Consider the following 18,975-nt stretch of genomic DNA (forward strand, 5'->3'; position numbering starts at 1 on the left):
GGTTTTTGATTTCAAGCATCCGCAGTTCTTTTGGTTTTTTGCTTACTATTCGCAATGGATGCTGAACCCAAACCTGATTGAAATGCTAAATCCAAATCCTCTTGGTCATCAATCGTCTCAATCAAGTTGCAGCTAAAACTTCTTTTATAGATGTCATTATGGGTCTCTTGTAACACACTGGTAGTGACCCTATATTTGAGCTAGGAGGTCTGAGACCAAGTCCCACCTATTCTAGTGGTGTGTGATAACATTTCTGTAAGGGTTAATTCAAAAACATAATAGATGTCATTGTATGAGGGCTCTTGTGGCTCAGTGGTAGTGTCTTGTATGTGGGCCAGGAGGCCTATGTTCAAGTCACACCCACTCCAGAGGTGTGTGATAATATTTCTGAACAGGTTACTCTAAAATAATTTTCTTATAAATGTGTTTATCAGCACCAGACCTGATTAGTCCAGTACTTTCCTAATTAGCGTCTGATGTGCCATGCTTTGTGAGCTATAACTATTCCAAGATATTGCTGCCCAAATTGTATCAAGCATCAAGTCCTGTTATCCATTACTCCACTCAATTAAGACCTACATTTGCTACTGAATCCTAACACCTCTTCAAGATTCACAACTTCATGTTTAAACCTTGTTACAGACCAGACCAAACCCCCTCGAAATATATCAAGGTGATAGCCTAGGCTCTTATCTGATTTACAGGCAAGTGTAAGGCGCTGCATTCAGATGTGATTTAATTGGTCACACTACTAGGCTGTAAACAAATAATACTTTATTCTTACATTACAGTTAAAATACAAAGAAAGGAAAGAAGAATTAGTATAACTTAAACTCTATTGGAAAAACTAACATTTAACATTTAACTAACAAACAGCAACTGTTTCAACATAGTAACATTCCATAAACACACCTTTGGCAAAGGCAAATTCTGTAAGATAGATTGTCTCACATGTCATGTTTCGCAAGTCCAGGATAAAAGAACACCAAGAGAAAATTCGCAGAGAGTGACAAATGGCAACGACCACAGCCAATTTCAAAAAGCTCAACTAATAAAAACTAAACTAAAACCCTGATTCTGTGGGAGCTTGATTCCACCCATTAATGCTGTATTTATTTTATTTTATTGGTTTGGAAAAGACAGCTCGTAATCTCTGTCTCAAAACCCCGCTTCAAAACACAGCACAAAGTACAGTGGACCCAGTACCGATCCAGAAGACCACTGATCATAGGCCTCCAGTCTGACAAACAACCCTGTACTATCACCCTCTGTGTCCTACTGTCAAGCCAATTTTGAATCCAGTTGACAAGCTCTGCCTGAATCCCATGTGATTCTCGGGTTAGCTGTTATCGGGTTATCACCATTGTTAACAGCTAACCCAAGAATGCAACTTTTTAAAAAAAAGGTTTTGTGATTTACACATGAAAGAAGTGAAACTATCACTGTATTCTAACAGATGAAAGACTTAACAGACAATCAATTTTTCAATGTATAATTTCAGTTACATCACACTGTAAATTTTTGCTATAAATTCTGTGTTACGATCGAGCCCTCCACTATCACCTGATGAAGGAGCGTTGCTCCGAAAGCTAGTGTGCTTCCAATTAAACCTGTTGGACTATAACCTGGTGTTGTGTGATTTTTAACTTTATATGAAGTATATTATGGATAAATGTGAAGTTATCCACATTGGTAGCAAAAACAGGAAGGCACATTATCATCTGCACAGAAATAGATTGGGAAGGATGGAGATGCCACAAGGCCTGGGTGGCCTTATACACCAGTTGCTGAAGGTATGCATGCAGTGCAGCAGAGAGTAAAGCACTCATATGGTATATTGCTTAAGCCTCTGACACCTCCATAACTTCCAGCTATAAGAATTTTCTTCCCACTGACTTCTAAATACTTAGCAACTGCTTCCCAGTCATGCCTGCTTGAAGACTGCTGCAAACTGCACACTGCAGATAATGGCATCGTACTTCTGAATAACACTGCTTCTGGCCTTTTTCTGGGTTGCAAAACTCAAATCTAAAAATCCCTTAGCAATTATCTCTTCAGGCTTACTAGTCATTTAGCTAAAATCATATAATTTTCTATTTTTTTAAATCACTGTTGAATTTATTTGTTTTTATGATCCGATGCAACACGGCCATTGCTGGTGAGTCTAGCATTTTTGCCCATGTCCAGTCGAGTAGTTTAACTGAGTAGTTTGTTAGGCCATTTCTGTAGTGTTGAGTTTAAAAATATCTCCAAACTAGACCATTTAATGAAAGAAGCTCAGGAAAGAAGTTATTGCCATTTATCTGACAATAAATTATATTCTGAGTATGTGGACATCATTGAAAAGGTTGCATCTGTAACTCAACCTTAATTTGTGTAAAAACCTAGCGGTAAGCCTCCTCTTTAAACCACAGCACTTTGTTTTAGTTGGTAGACAGGAGAGGTACAATAGAAATTATTTAATTTTTCTCATAAAGCTTTTGACAACAATCCAGACAATGAGTAATGGCTAAGCTGGAGAGTCAAATATAGGACATTGAGTGCAACACTGGATAGAAAATTAACTTAAAAGTCATGCTGTTAGTTTTTTAACAGGTTTTTTCCCCAAATGTTAATCCATCAGATATTTCAAAATGATGCCCAAAATTCATAGAATCATGGAATTCTACAGCAATTCTACAGCTTTTTAGTCCTGCTTTCCATTGGCTGTGCCAGCTTTTTGCAAGAGCTGGACATTTCATCTCACTCACCTGCTCTCTTCCCAAAGTCTTGCATATTATTTCCAGTTCAACTATTTATCCAATTCTCCTTTGACAGTTATTGTTATCCACTACTCTTTATTGGCACTCTGTGTGATGGTGCTTTGGTTAGTTTATCTTCTCTATAGTCTGTGTCCTTGTCCACGTCATACCTATCTTGGGGACAGTCCATATCACAGTAAAGGAGGTGTTGGATGTATTAAGATGTGTGAAGGTGGATAACCCTCCTAGTCCTGACCAGATATATTCAGAACCATGCAAGAGGTTAGAAAATAAATTGCAGGGGCCTTGGCTGATATTTTTACATCATTGGTAGCCACAGGTGAGGTGTCAGAAGATTGGAGGGTCGCGAATGTTGTGCCCTTATTCAAGAAGGACTGCAAAAAAAGCATGGGAACTATAGACCAGTAAGCCTACCATCTGTGGTAGGTAAGTTACTTGAGACAATTCTGAGAGATAAGATGTACGTGCATTTAGAAAGACATGGTTTGATTAGAAGTAGTCAGCATGACCCTGTGTGTGGGAAATTGTATCTCACAGATATGTTAGAGTTCTTTGATGAAGAGACCAGGAGGGTGGATGAGGGCAGGGTAATAGACAAAGTCTACATAGATTTCCATAGGGCCTTTGATTAGGTTCCACATGGTAGGCTGCTCTGGAAGGTTAGATTGTATGGAGAGCTGGAAAATTGGATGCACAATTGTCTTGGTGGTAGGAAACACAGAGTAATAGTCAGATGCTTGTCGGACTGGAGGTCAGTGACTCATGCTGTACCTCAATGGTCAGTGCTGGGCCCATTACTAGTTGTTATTATATCAATGATTTGGATGAGAATGTACAAGGCATGATTAGTAAGTTTGCTGATGATAGGCAGTATCATGGACAGTGAAGAAGGTTATCATAAAGTGCTGCAGGACCTTGATCAGCTGAGAAATGGTAAATGGAGTTTACTACAGATAAGTGTGAGGTCTTGCATTTTGGAAAGTCAAATCAAGGTAGGAGTTTCATGGTGAATGGTAGAGCCTTAAGGACTATAGAGCAGAGGAACCTTGGAGTTCAAGTGCATGGTTCTTTGGAAGTGGAGTCACAAGTAAACAGGATAGTGAAAATGGCTTTTGGCATACTGACCTTCATTAATCAGGGTACTGAGTATAGAAATTATGCTGCGGGTGTATAGGATGTTGGTGAGGCTGCACTTGAAGTATTGTGTTCAGTTTTGGTCACCTTGCTATAGGAATGATTTTATTAAACTGGAAAGATTGCAGAAGAAATGTACAAGGATGTTGCCAGGACTGAACGGTCTGAGTTATAGGGAGATGTTGGACAAGATAGGACTTTTTCATTAGGAGACTGAGGGGGGGATCTTATAGAAGTGAGTAAGATCATGAGAGGCATGGATAGGGTGAATGCACTGTCTTTTTCCCAGGGTTGGGAATTGAGGACTAGAGGACATCACTTTAAGGTTAGAGGGGAAAGAATAAAAGGGAACCTGAGAGACAACTTCTTTACACAGAGGGTGGTATGGATGTGAAATGAGCTGCCAGAGGAAGTAGTTGAGGCAGGTACATTAACAACATTTAAAAGGCATTTGGACAAATACATGAAAAGGAAAGATTTAAAAGGATATGGGCCAGTCATATGTATGACTGTATGTCCTAAATTAGACAAGGGCATTTGGCCTCCTCCAAAGCTAAATTCTGGATCCAACTACCTGTGACTTGCTCACAGTCACACCTTCCTGCCCCTTAGCATATAGCAAATTTGATGTAAAGGATCTAAGTATGTGACTGTCTCCTGCAGCATCCAAATCACTTTCTCACTTCCCTGATGTGTCCCAGTAACTTCAACTCGGATTCCAGTTCATCAATTTTAAGCCAAAGTTCCTCAAGTAGCCAACATTTCCTGCAGATTTAGTCATCATGGATTCCACCAGCTCTGACGTAGTACAGCTGGATTTCATCACTTGTCCAGCAATCTGTATACTTTTTTTTTGGATGTTCAGTATTTTAAGAGTGAACTCCCAACTATATCTTTCAGATGTAATAATGTTTTCTGATTTATATCACTTGGCCAAGCAAAAGAGACATGGAAGAATATGCAACCAATGGACTACCTGTTAGTAGTTTGGAAATGTCGCTACAATGTAGAAGCAGACCATGTGGCCCATCTGAAGAGCATCTCATCTGCATTTCCCATGGCTAATCTGCCTGGTCTGCATATCCCCAGACCCACTGGGCAATTCGGCATGGCCAATCCACTAAACCTGCACATCTTTAGACTGTGATTACTGCCCTATGTCAGATCGTTAATTGGGTTTTTTTTAACAATTCTTAGCATCTACAGTGGTGTGTTGTTAACCTTTTGATGAACCGTTGCCTGGGTGTTTCAATAGACTGTTAGTGCTTTAATTGCCTGTTTTGGTTTTGGGTGTGACTGCAACAATAACCTTGTGCTTCTGCACTTCTGTTGGTTCTCCATAGTGTTATCATTTAATCGATAAAAGCCTGTTTCAGAATCCAAAGTTTCAGTGCTTAATTTGAAGCAATTATCCTGATTAACTTCTGATTATATCTCAGTTTTGATTGTTAATATTGGTAGTTGAACAGCAAACACAAATTTAGATCCATCTAATGGCCAGTGTTTGGACATTCCCTTTCTAGAAATTCACTTAAACCTGAACATACAATAATTGGAACTAGATGGCAGGAGGCTATCCCGTTTCACTATACTTATACTTTTCCTGGTCCCTCAACTAAAACATTCTACACATTTCCCGTTTGGTTGCCTATACTCTTGAAAGACCTTCTGACGAGTTATTCTCGTCCAAAGAGATTTCTTGAGACTCCAGGCCTCCAAATGGATTACAAATGAAGAAAACCCTAAGAGCTGGGTATTGCTGACTCTTATGTTCTTCCTTTTCAGAGATATATCCCATTCCCTCTGACATGCTATTAGAACATAGAATATAGAACATAGAACAATACAGCACAGAACAGGCCCTTCGGCCCACAATGTTGTGCCGAACATTTGTCCTAGCTTAAGCACCTATCCATGTACCTATCCAATTGCCGCTTAAAGGTCACCAATGATTCTGCCTCTGCCAGTGTTGATATTTGAATAGTTACGCAATGTTACTTTGTGACAATAGGTCATTATCACACAAGTTAATCATTTTAAATAATCCATCCATGAATCTGAAACTAAATTCCCTATCCTCTTTCCTACTAGATACTAACCAAGTCCCTTCTAAACCCCCAAAATGATTTCTCATTCCTAATTACCCTCTGGGCAAGAAGAATCAGCTAGATGGTGTGGCTCTAGAATCATAACACAGAGAGTGATGAATGTTATGATCAATGCTTCTTTGTACCAATTTGTGATAGTGGGAATTAAACTCATATTCTTTCCCTTTGTTTATAATACAAGGGCTGTTGAAGATTAATCATCTCAGATGCAGGGTGTCTCTGTCCGAATTCCACAGTTAGTGTCTGATGCCCAAATATCTTTAGCTGCATCATCAATGATCTTCTGTTTAACACAAGGCCATGAATGGGGAGGTTCACTGATGATTGCACTGTGTTCAACACAATTTACAATTTATAATATAATACAATTCAGTATTCTTTACAACTTCTCAAATACCGAATCAGTCCACGCTCATATGCAGCAGCAAACCTGGACCCTATTTAGGTGTGGTCTGTGAAGTAGCAAGCAACATGTAGCCATATACATTCCATGCAACGATTGTGCCCAGCAAGAAAACATCTCCATCCTTGATATTCAAGGATATTACCATTGCTGAATCCCTCACTATCAACATCCTGGAGCTTACCATTGACCACATAATCAGAGATTTTTGCAGTGAGTAATTCACCTCCTGAGTTCCCAAAGCTTGACCACCATATACAACCTACAAGTCAGGAGTGTGATGGAGTATTCCCACTTGCTTGTTCGATTGCCCCAAGAGGCACCCCAAGAGAAAGCACCCTGTTTGATTTACACTCTGCCTACCATGTTAAATATTAGGTTTTTCTGTTGCCAAGACGATCTGGAAGATGCACTGTGGCAACTCACCAGGGCTCCTTCAAAACTATTTTGTAAACGGCATAAAAGAACAAGTTGTTCCTTCAATGTCACTGGATCAAAAGACTTGAATTTCCTTGCCATCGGCACTGTCCGTGCATCTGTGACAGATAGATTGCAATGGTTCAAGACCATGACTCACCACCAGAGTTTCAGGTGCAGTTACGATGGACAATAAATTTTAGCCTAGCCAAACTGTACCAACAGTTCATGCATGACTGAAAAACATTGTGGTTTTCTTACTCTTGAATCTTATGCATGAAATAGGTGTTTTACTATATCTTAATGCTCGGATAGTTCGCTTTCATCTTCCCATTCTCCAGAGGTTAAAATCCTGGAGTTGACAGTTATGACCACAGACCAGTCATTTTGTCAGAATGGACTGTGACCAAAACGTTTGTATAAGCTCATATGTAACCTGTTTTAAGTTTGAGTGCTTTGATTTAAACATAATCAGCTGTAGAACTTTGCTTAAACAAGATTCTAAAAAAAAGTTTATTACACAAATATTTCTGCAAGTTATTTAAGTGAAAATTGATAAAATAAGGTACAGATTTTTAAAATAGATAACGATAAAAGTTATGTAGGAAGAGCGGCAACAACAGCATAACACAGCAGAGAGAAATTGGGAGTGAACATCGACTGGAGCTACCAGACAAATGGTGCCAGTCAGTGCAGCAACGTCAGCAGAGCACAGCAGAGTGGAACTGAGTCCAGAGACGGAGCTCCGGTGGTGATGTCACAACTGAAAAAGTAGTGTAGGCTTGGCTGCTGAGGAACCAGGTCTAGAGACTGAGTGACTGGGGCTAGGAGGGAGCTAGGATAGAAAGTATTTACTTTTGTTATCATAGCTTGTTAAAAATAGAGGGTGAGATTTTAGTGAGTAGTGAGTAAGGTTGTGTAATTATTGTCTGTGGTTGATAAGATTCAAAATTGCAGGAGAACTCGGCCTCATGGAATGCTCCTCTTAATGAGAAATCAGGGATATTTCCATTATTCATGGTGACTATATATGTGAAGAACACATGTTCAGCTCCAACTCTTGATTTGTCACATGGAGTGCCTGAGCTGCTGATTGACTCACTATGGATCACCCGTGAGGCTGAGAATATCATGGATAACACATTTATCGGGTTGTTAAGACAGATCAGTGGATGCCATGTTTGCTAAAATGCTTTCTGCAAAATGTTGGGTGACAGAAAAATGTTGGGCAACTGCCATGGAAACTAGTGAGCATCTCCAGGCCATACAGGGGACCCCTGTGTCCATTTCCCTCTCAAATGGATATACTATTTTGGATGCTGTTAGTGGGCAGCATCTGTCAGCGGAAAGCAACAGTAGCAGCCAGATCAATGGCACCATGGCTGCCTCTGTTGTGCAGCAGGGAGGGTCGAAGTATAGGTGAGCAGACATACAGGGGACTCGTTAGTCAGGGGGACAGAAAGGCATTTCTATGACTATGAGTGAGACTCCAGGGTGGTGCGTTACCTCCATAGTACTATGGTCAAAGATATGATGACTTTTGTAGTGAAATAGTTGGAGGTTTCTCCCACAAGTGATTAGGATTAAAGAACTAGGTAGCTCATGGGAATAGAACTACTTTCGGTGCCGGTGATAAACACTGACAGGGACTGTTAAGCCCGTATGGTCGATTTTAATGTTGTGATTTCTATTTAATGGCAAAGGATAATAAATGCCAATTTATATAGTATTTCTTTGAGCTAATGCCTCTGCTCCACTGACTCCCCTGCTCACACTCTGACTCTAATATCTCCCCAAAACTGGATTCTTTCTTGTCTAGCATCAGGTCCTAGTCAGCTTCATGGGCAGGAAATGTTGCAGGCAGTCAAATTATAGACATCTGAAACTGGGAATGCAACCTGGAAGGCATATCTATTTCAATAACAGGAGGAATTGGACAAATCCTTTAATCGGGGAAAATGTTGCAGGATGGAGAAAGGTAGAATGACACTTAATTGAATAGCCCCTTATCCGTGACCAACACAATTATGATGAGTTGAATGGTATCCCTTGTGTTGCATTCTTGTATGATACCTCTAAATTGTGTGTTCTACTCCAGGGCAAAGTTCTGATTATCCTGCAACAAGAACTGGAGTTTGTTTTGATGTGGTAAATTCGGAGTGATTTGTTCTTGATCATGAGCTGGCTCTCCAGTGCAAATGACTGCACACAAATGGACTATAGGATCCAAAGTGCATCAAGAAGACATTTGATGGAGGCCAACATTGGAGAAAGATAACAAAATGTAACAGGTGTGCAGTTCACAAGAGTGAGGTAAACTAGTTCTTGGCAATGATACAAGACTTTAATACTAAGGAAGTGAAATCAATACTCTAAATAATTATGAGTTAAAGTTCAGCGATACAGAGGCATTTTTTTCCAAACCGTGTTCCAGTACAGTTAGTTTTTGGGGTTTTTTACTGATAAATAGTATAGCTATTCAGTTAAATTCTTGTTTTAGATTAGATTCCCTACGGTATGGAAACAGGCCCTTCTGCCCAACCAGTCCACACCGACCCTCTGAAAAGTAACCCACCCAGGCCCATTTCTCCTCTGACTAAAGCACCTAACACTATGGGCAATGTAGCAAGGCCAATTCACCTAACCTACACATCTTTGGACTGTGGGAGGAAACCAGAGCATCCAGAGGAAACCTGCACAGACATGGGGCAAACTCCACACAGACAGAATCGAACTTGGGACGCTGGTGCTGTGAGACAACAGTGCTAACCACTGTGGTGGCTTTGAATTGGATTTGGAGTACTTGCTGCATTTATATTATGAACTGGAGCCATGAGGAGTATTTACAACATCTGTTGGACTCTTACATCTGTGTCTTGGTATGTTTGATTACATTTTTAAATGGAAACAGAGTTGGCATTATAGTGTCACAACTATTACAACTTCACAAAGGTGCTTTTTTTAGTTGCTGAAGTACTTTTGTCGTCAATTTTGTCATTATCCTTATGTTATCTTCCCTTATTCAAAATTACTATGATAATGGCACAGTTTCAGTTTACTGATATGTCAAACAAGTTTACTTAACAAACAAACTGATAACTTTCAGTAGGAGAAACTTATGCACACACCCTTAGAGAAGCATGCTGCTGCTTGGACTCTTAATGGCTGCTGATTAAGTGGTGCTATCCTGCTCCTTGGCTCATTTGTGTACTGAACTCTTGAAATAGTAACAGAATATTCCCTTTTTTTTTGAACATAAAATGACATGCACTGAGAGTAAAAATATGTACATTAGATAGTTGCAAAATTATTTACACAGAAGCAAGAATTGTAAAAATTAAGAGTTTATGAGTCTAAGAGTCTGCATAATGTATGTACAGGTGGTATAACAATCCCTTCCAAATCGTCTGATGGCATAGCCTTGTGGAATTCTAGAATTCACATTTGATCGTTCCTGACTTGTATATGTGATGTTTTTTTACATGTTGTTAATGTTCTTTGTTTTCATGATGATCTTCCATGCCTTTGTCATCTGAGCGCAGCTGGGTTTGTCCTATATACAGTTGGAGTACTGTACAGCTCTCTGAGTTGGCTTCTGTTTCTCCTTAATATTGCTGCATTAGATGCTGTGACTTTGTAAGATCTATGCTTAAGGCATACATTGAATACCTCTGTGGGTAACCATTTTTTTGTGTTGGCTATTTGACTCTGACCTTCTGTACTACATTCAGATTAGATGGTTTCATACCTATATGTCAATCATTAATCTCTCATGATCCTCTCCTCCTTGATTTTTGAAAAGCTTGCTCTATACTTTTAAGAACTTAGGTGATGACTTTGCAGACTTGCTCAAAAGTGCCTTCCAAGCAAAATCCCTGCTGTTGACAATAAGCCCTGAGATGTGATTCTTTTACATAGTATAGCAATATGGAGATCCTGTTTTGTTGCCTTGAGTTTCAAATACTTTCATAGTGGTAAACTTTTGCTTGGTGAGACCATTGATTCTACAATAATAAGGTGAGGCTGTCAACTAGTTTACAGCCCATTTGGCACACATGTCCCTAAAAGGCTTGCCTATGTATTGTGTGTTGTTGCCAGGTGTGATCTCTTCAGGTATCCTGAATAGACTGAATATTGCACTTGTTGTGGGTGGGTTGCGCTTCGGCGGGTCAGTGTGGACTTGTTGGGCTAAAGGGCCTGTTTCCACACTGTAAGTAATCTGAAGTAATCTAAAGGTTCTGTATGTAGCTGTGATTTGTGACTCTGGTACACCTTGTACATCCTCACTGTCTTAATATCATTGTTAATCCCTGACTAATACATTGTATCCTTCACCGGGTTTTTCTTTGTTTGCTCTACACCCATATGTTCCTGATCTGGCTTTGACAAAGTGTCCTACTGAAAAGCTTCAAGAACCAAACTTTAAAGAATCAAGAATGGTACCTTGTCAGAGAAGTTTGTTATATTTGATGTTATGAAGTTAAAAAAAGATCTGAGTCATCACTGCAGGTTTTCTATATCTTGTGAAATTGGCATGTATCATACATCTTGAACTTTTATGTTTGGGAACCAATCCCTTAAACCTGAATAGATAAACCCAAAAAACATTGACCTCATTTCGGTTGTCCTTTATGACAAGCTGCTACGATCAGCAAGTGTAGATTTCAGTCATGCTCCTTTTTGGTTTTATCCTTCACTTCAAATTCATCTGCAGTGTGTTCACCTGAAGAAATACTTCCTAGATCAGATTCTAAGTGACAAATCAAAAATATCTTCCAGAGAAAGTTATGATTTTGTGAGATTCCTCTGCAGAGCAAGCCATTTAAAAAAAAACTAATTCACAGAATGTGTACATCACTGGCTAAGACAGCATTTATTGCTCATCCTTAATTGCTCAGAGGGCAGTAAAAGCCAACTATACGTAGATCATAGAACATAGAACAACACAGTGCAGAACAGGCCCTTGATGTTGCGCCGGCCTGTGAACTAATCTAAGCTCATCACCCTACACAATCCCATCATCCATGTGCTTATCCAAGGACTGTTTAAATGCCCCTAATGAGGCTGAGTTAACTACATTGACAGGCAGAGCATTCCACGCCCTTACCACACTCTGAGTAAAGAAGCTGTCCCTAACATCTGTCTTAAATCTATCACCCCTCAATTTGAAGCTATACCCCCTCATACAAGCAGATGTCATCATCCACACTGCTGTGGATCTGGAGTCACATGCAGACCAGACCAGGGTAAGGTTAGCAGTTTCCTTCCATAAAAGACACTCTTGAACCAGATGGGTTTTCCAGGCAATTAGGGATGGTTTCATGGCCATCATTCGACTCTTAATTCCAGATTTGTTTGAAAAAGCAAAATCCATCACCTGCTTTGGCAGAATTCAAACCTGGCACCCCAGAACATGAACTGGGTATCGGAATTAAAGTTTAAGTGACAATACCACTCGATGATCATCTTCCCCCATACTTGATGTTCAGTTTGGAAAAGAATTTAGCTTTGGTGAGTTTGGAGTTCATTCCTCTAATTTTGGAATTTTGTGTGGCCATCTCTATAGAGAAAGGTTTAGATGTCTTGGGTCTAAAATGGCCTGATTGTGCCATCTTTTTGCAGCATATGATAGAATATCAGTAGTCTATGTGTTGAGTGATAATCCATTCCCTATAATTCAATTCATTCTTAAGCTTTTCTCACATAGTTTTAGTCTCCCCACCTAAAAAAAAGCATATTTGCCATAGAGGGCATGGAGGTTCACTAGGCTGATACCAAGTCTGTCATATGAGGGAGATTGATTTTACTGGGCCTGTATTCACAAGAGTTTAAAAGAAAGCGATCTGATTGAAATGTGTAAAATATAACAGGGTGGTACAGAATCGATGCAAGGTCTGTGTTTCCAGTCCAGAACCAAGCACCACAGTCTCAGAATGAAGGGATAAGCCATTTAGGACTGAAATGAAGAAATATTTCTTCACTCAAAGGGTGGTCAACCTGTGGAATCTGCTACCAAAGAAATAAATTGATACATTTTTAGGTATTAAAGGCTTCAACGGCCATGGAGAGAAAGCAGAATATGATACGAAAGTCGGAGGAGTTGTTGACAATGATACGAAAGTCGGAGGAGTTGTTGACTATGATACGAAAGTCGGAGGAGTTGTTGACAGTGAGGAAGGATGTGGCAGGTTACAGCAGGATATAGAGAAGCTGCAGAGCTGGGCAGAAAGGTGGCAAATGGAATTCAATGTAGCTAAGTGTGAGGTGATTCACTTTGGGAACAATAACAAAAAGATGGGGTACTGGGCTAATAGTCGGATACTTGNNNNAAGTTTTCCTTCATTGAACGGGGTATTGAGTACAAGAGTTGGTAAATAATGATGCAGTTGTATAAGACTTTGGTGCGGCCGCATCTGGAATATTGTGTGCAGTTTTGGTTGCCATACTATAGGAAGGATGTGGAGGCACTGGAACGGGTGCAGAGGAGGTTTACCAGGATGTTGCCTGGTATGGAAGGAAGATCGTATGATGAAAGACTGAGACACTTGGGGCTGTTTTCATTAGAGAAAAGAAGGTTTAGGGGTGACTTGATTGAGGTGTACAAGATGATTAGGGGGTTAGATAGGGTTGACAGTGTGAACCTTTTCCCGCGTATGGAGTCGGGTATTACAAGAGGGCATAGCTATAAATTAAGGTGGGGGGGGTAGATATAGGACTGAAGTTAGGGGTAGGTTCTTCACTCAGCGGGTCGTAAGTTCATGGAATGCCCTGCCAGTAGCAGTGGTGGACTCTCCCTCTTTATGGGCATTTAAGCGGGCATTGGATAGGTATATGGAGGATAGTGGGTTAGTATAGGTTAGGTGGACTTGGATCGGTGCAACATCGAGGGCCAAAGGGCCTGTACTGCGCTGTATGCTTCTATGTTCTATGTTCTATGTTCTAATATGACATTGAGATAGAAGATCAGTCAGTATTATATTGAATGTGAAACACATTGGGAAGGACTGAATAGCCTATTTCAGCTCCTAGTTTCTTTGCTTCTAACATTGCCTTTCAGCGATTGAGATAAATTTCAGAAGAAGAGAAAATAGGAGCAGGTATATAACATTCAGCCATTGAACTTGCTCTGTTATTCAACATGCTCATGGGTAATCTTCCATCTCAATATCATGCACATGCTCTCTTCCCATATTCCTGGAGTCTTTAACAATCCATCTATTTATTTCTTAAATATATTCAGTGTTTTATCTCCACAATCTTTCAAGCAGAGAATTCCATAGGTTCACCATCCTGAATGAAGAATTTGCTCCCCATGTCAATCTGACTGCGTAATCTGAGACCTGCGTAACTTGGGTCCCTTGATTTGGACCCAGGTCCAAGTGAAACTTGATTCCTCTGTGCAGTTTATGCAATTCTGTACAAATTTGATTTGATTCAATGAGATCTCCTCTCCTTCTTCTAAACTCCAGTAAATATTGGCCCTGCTGACCCAATCCCCCTTCATATGTTAACACTGCCGCCATCATTCTGTTGAACCTTCACTGCACTCCCTTAATGGCTGTGACAGCCGATCTCACCACTGCCTATGTTCTCTTGCCATGTGTGTTTCTGACAGTTGATCTATCCATCCGCCCATGGTCCCTCGCCCCAGGGATTGATTGTTATTCCGCTGCTGAACTTCAGCTTCTGGAAGCCATGCAATTAAAGTGTATGCTCTTATCAGGCTTGCCAGTTTGTTGTATCATGTTTCAGTTTGTTCATGACGGAGCTTTATTGCAAGGTATAGTCAACAAATGAAGAAGAAATATACTAGATTATAAAAGACTTATAAAAGGCTGCTGTCTCACTAGAGAGAGAGAGAGACATGCACACAGGCAGACAACAACTGGTGGTTTAACCTGAGAGTAATCACACCGCAAGTGAGGGGCAAAGGTTGACAAGGGGAGTCCTTCATGATAAGCTCAGCCAGTGTAGGAATTAAACGTATGCTGCTGGCATCATCCTGCACCATAAATCAGCCAACTGAGTTAACCAACAAGTATATTAGGAGTGGATTTGTGAAGTCAGTATTTTATAGAACAAGAAACATAGGAATCTATTCAGCACACTGTTGCCTTCCCTCTTTAAACAAGTTACATTTAACAAGAATGGCTGTCCCACAATACAGTATAACACTACATTCTAGCAAAACCTCGCTAATAGAGAATTGCTTAATGGAAATAATGGGGCTGATGGGAAAATTAGGCTTAGGGCCAGACCAGCAAAACATAACACTCATGATCGCTTAAAAATCACCCAAACACCGAACGCAAAGTATGGCGCAGCTTGAATGAAGGTTGATATCATATTTGTTAACAAAACAAAAGTAAATTTAACACTGTACGTTTAAAAATTGTAAGAAAGCTGCTTTCTGTACAGTATGTCTCATAGAAAGCTGACATTGGTGCATTTCCAGAATGATGCAGAGATTTCAGCACAGACATCACACATGCACAGAACGACACAAAGACCGGCACTGATGTCATGCATGCGCAAATACCAGTGCATGTGCACAAAGGCAAGAACATCTGCGCATACGCAGAACGGCACGGAGATTTCAGCGTGCAACTCGGTGCATGTGCAGAATGAAGCACATAAACTGATCCCCGCTGGAATTGCCAATGGAGGTAAGCATTCTCCAAAATACCGTTTCCTAATTCTTCAGTGAAGTTATAACCAAACTGTGTTGCAGAAACGTGCATTATCCCAGAACTATCTCTACCAAAGCGATCATATCAATATGAACACAAGCTGGTATGAAAGCAAAACAATACCACTTTATTAGGAAATAAATTGCAATAATCTTTAGTACTAAGCAAACTGGCCCTAATCCTATTTGGCCCCTTAAGGTTCCAATACTTCCCAAGTCTCTTGTAAGTTTACACATTCACTGTCTCTGTGGCTCTGTCTCTGCACCTGTGAAGCTGCTTTCTTCCTCTCTCGCTCTGGATGGTCAGCTGCTCTCTGTCTCTTGCCATGCTGGTCTCCTTTGAAGGCCTCGGATGACTCCAGAGATTCTGAGAGTGGTTTCAAGAAAGTTTCCAAGAGAGAGGTTTGCAGGTGAACCCACTTTTTATACCTTTAAGATGAATTGCTGGAACTTTATGTGGTTCTGGCCAATCAGGGAGATATCCTTAATAGTTTGAAACAAGAGTCATTCATTTAGATAGCACAGTCCTGGCAATACCTTTGTGTAGCAGGATCTGGGGCCTTTCTGTCTGGGCTCTCCTTTGCTTAGTGGATAGGTTGCTGGGGGTGTCTATCCAAAATAATTGTTGTCTAATATCATATTGGTTTGCACTGTATGTGGTGTGTGGGTTTTTGTGATTTCAGAGTTTCACTTGGCCAGTGTACCCAGCATTCCTGGCTGTTTGGCCAAGCTGACAATCATTTTATGTTTTAGCTGCCAGGAAGCTGCTACACTATTGCATTCAGATAAACGTTTTGCAAGAGAAGGTCAATTAGTCATGGATAAGGTATCTCAGCCCATTCTGTCTGAGCCAGTCACCATGTATCTATCTATTCTAGTTTCATTTTGTAGCATTTGGCCTTATGCTTCGCATGCACTGGTGTTTTAAGTGCTCAGCTATATAGTTCTTAAATGTCTCTTGAGCATTTTTGCCTCTATCACCCTTTCAGGCTGTAAGGGGGAAACTTGGATATTGTGTAAGTTAACCTGCAAATCCCCATGATTTTCCTGCTGGGATTGGAATAAGATACAGAGTTTTAATTAACTCAATAACCAATAATCAAATAAATATTTAAGATTCATTTTCATTTATTCAAGTCAAGAAAGTGGTCAGCTTAAAAGTTAATTAAATTGCGTAAAGGCAGTTAGGCAGACAGAGTTTCTGTGAAATGCAATGTGGCTGAACCACCACTAACTCTGAAGCCTATCTGGAAATAGAATGTGAGGATATGACCCCATACCATGCCAAGAAAAATGGGTTTAGTCAAAGATGAGAATGAAGCACAGTATTCAGAGAGAAGATAGGATGGCACCTGGGAAGATAAGAATGGGGAGACCAGGAGTTATAGCCACCTTGTCACTGCTGGAATGTGTGAAAAACAAGGCGTTTGTCTTAAATAGATTTTGAGTAATGTACTGTCTACATGACTTTCAATATATCACCATCTGATGAATCCTCATTGAGTTATGGTGCTACTTCAGAATCTATTCTGGAGTAGACTGTCCCATCATCTCAATAAACAACCTGTACCTTGAGATTCCTGAGATTATTTCATAAAATAATCAACCACAACAATGGCATCATGAACAGAATGCTCACATTAGATTGTCAGAAATGTTCTGCACAGGGATGAGTATATTTTATTGATGACATTAAGTGTAGTAAGCCTAGCAACAATTCGGGCGAGTATTGAAATATTTGGAAGCACTACTCAGGATAGGTGGTGCCGAAGAAACCCTTAGAGACGAGGCCAATTCTATGTTGAACAATCCGTGTCAGGGCTAAGGAAGTCAGACAAACCAAATCTGTACCAGACAAGGTCAGATCAACTCAGGACTACCATTCTAGGACCAAAGATAGAGTAGGCCATATCGGTGCTGGAGTAACCACGCTAGGGCTGGGGGATATTTGGGAAAGCCAGGTTGGTGCATGCAATGGAACCTTTCTTATCCAAAGTATAGGAACCGTACAAGCTTGAGAACTGACAGCACAGAGATGGGCAGGAGAATGCTTGTGGAAGGAAAGATAAAAAGGTTATGGACTTCGACTGGGGAACTGAGGGCTCCATCACAAGGTTCATAACAAGACAATTATTTAGGAAAATACAGAACATCAGTTGAGACCTCGATAACAAGCTGGCAGAACAAGAACTGACAGCAAAAAGAAATTATAATAGTTACAGGTTCATACTTACAACTGGTAAGACAAATGTATAGAAAGATTCTGGGAAGGGGTTGGCTGATGGCCAAAGCTTGTAGTGAAGGGTGCAACCACCCCATATAATAAATCGCTATCAACAGCCGCCCATTTGCATGGGGTCATTAACCCGATGGCCCCCAGGACAATAACTATAAAACTAGTTGCTCCAGGAAATGGAAACATAAGAACAAGGAAATGGTCATTATTATATGTTTGCAATTGTGCAGATGAGTTAATGTTTACATGACATTAAACTGGAAGTCAGGGGCACCGGCTAGAGTCAGTGAGGTTAAGGTAAAAGTCAAAAATCATTTGACACTGGGTTATAGTCCATCAGGTAAAACCGCAAGCTTTCAGAGTCCTGCTCCTTTCTCAGGCAGCTCGTGAGAGTGATTATATCAGACACAGAATTTATAAGTAAAACAGCAAAGACTCATGTAACTTATGTGAATGGATTGAACAAACCAAGATGGCTATTAAGTCTTCAATCAGTGAGAATAGAGATGCAGATTTTGATTGATTAGTATGTAAATGATAGAATTTTTTTCAAGTCACTGCTCCCTAGATAACTTATCAATATAAAGGTGACATCTCAGCAGAGTGTGTGTGTTTGAGAGAGGGTGCATGAGTATGAGTGCGTGTGCATGTGTGTTAGTGTGAGTGTGTATGTGTATAAGAGAAGGTCTGTGAGCATGCGTATGGGAGAGGGTTTGTGTCAGAATGCATTTGTATATGTGTCCATATGTGTGAATGTGCATGTGAGTGTACTTAAAAGAGAGTGTGCTTGAGAGAGTGTATGTGCGCGTGTGTGTATGAGAGAGGGTCTCTGTGATTGTATATTTGTGTCCATGTGTGTGTGAGAGAGAGAGAGAGAGAGAGAGAGAGAGAGAATGTATAGTTGTATACCTGTAGTGTGACATGAACCCATGATCCCGGTTGAGGCCATCCTCATGGGTACTGAACTTGGCTATCAGCCTCTGTTTGTATAGTGTGATGGGGTCACCTGCAGTGTGATATTAACCTAAGGTCCCAGTTTAGGCCATCCTCATGGGTACCAAACGCAGCAACAGAGGCTGATAGCGAAGTTCGGTACCCATGAGGATGGCCTCAACTGGGATCTTGGGTTCATGTCACACTACAGGTGATCCAACCACATGACACACATGCACAAGCACACACGCACACACTCTCTCGCGCACAAACATGCTCACACAGGCCCTCAT

This window comes from Chiloscyllium plagiosum, chromosome 9 (assembly GCF_004010195.1).
Source record: "Chiloscyllium plagiosum isolate BGI_BamShark_2017 chromosome 9, ASM401019v2, whole genome shotgun sequence".
NCBI classification, from domain to species: domain Eukaryota; kingdom Metazoa; phylum Chordata; class Chondrichthyes; order Orectolobiformes; family Hemiscylliidae; genus Chiloscyllium; species Chiloscyllium plagiosum.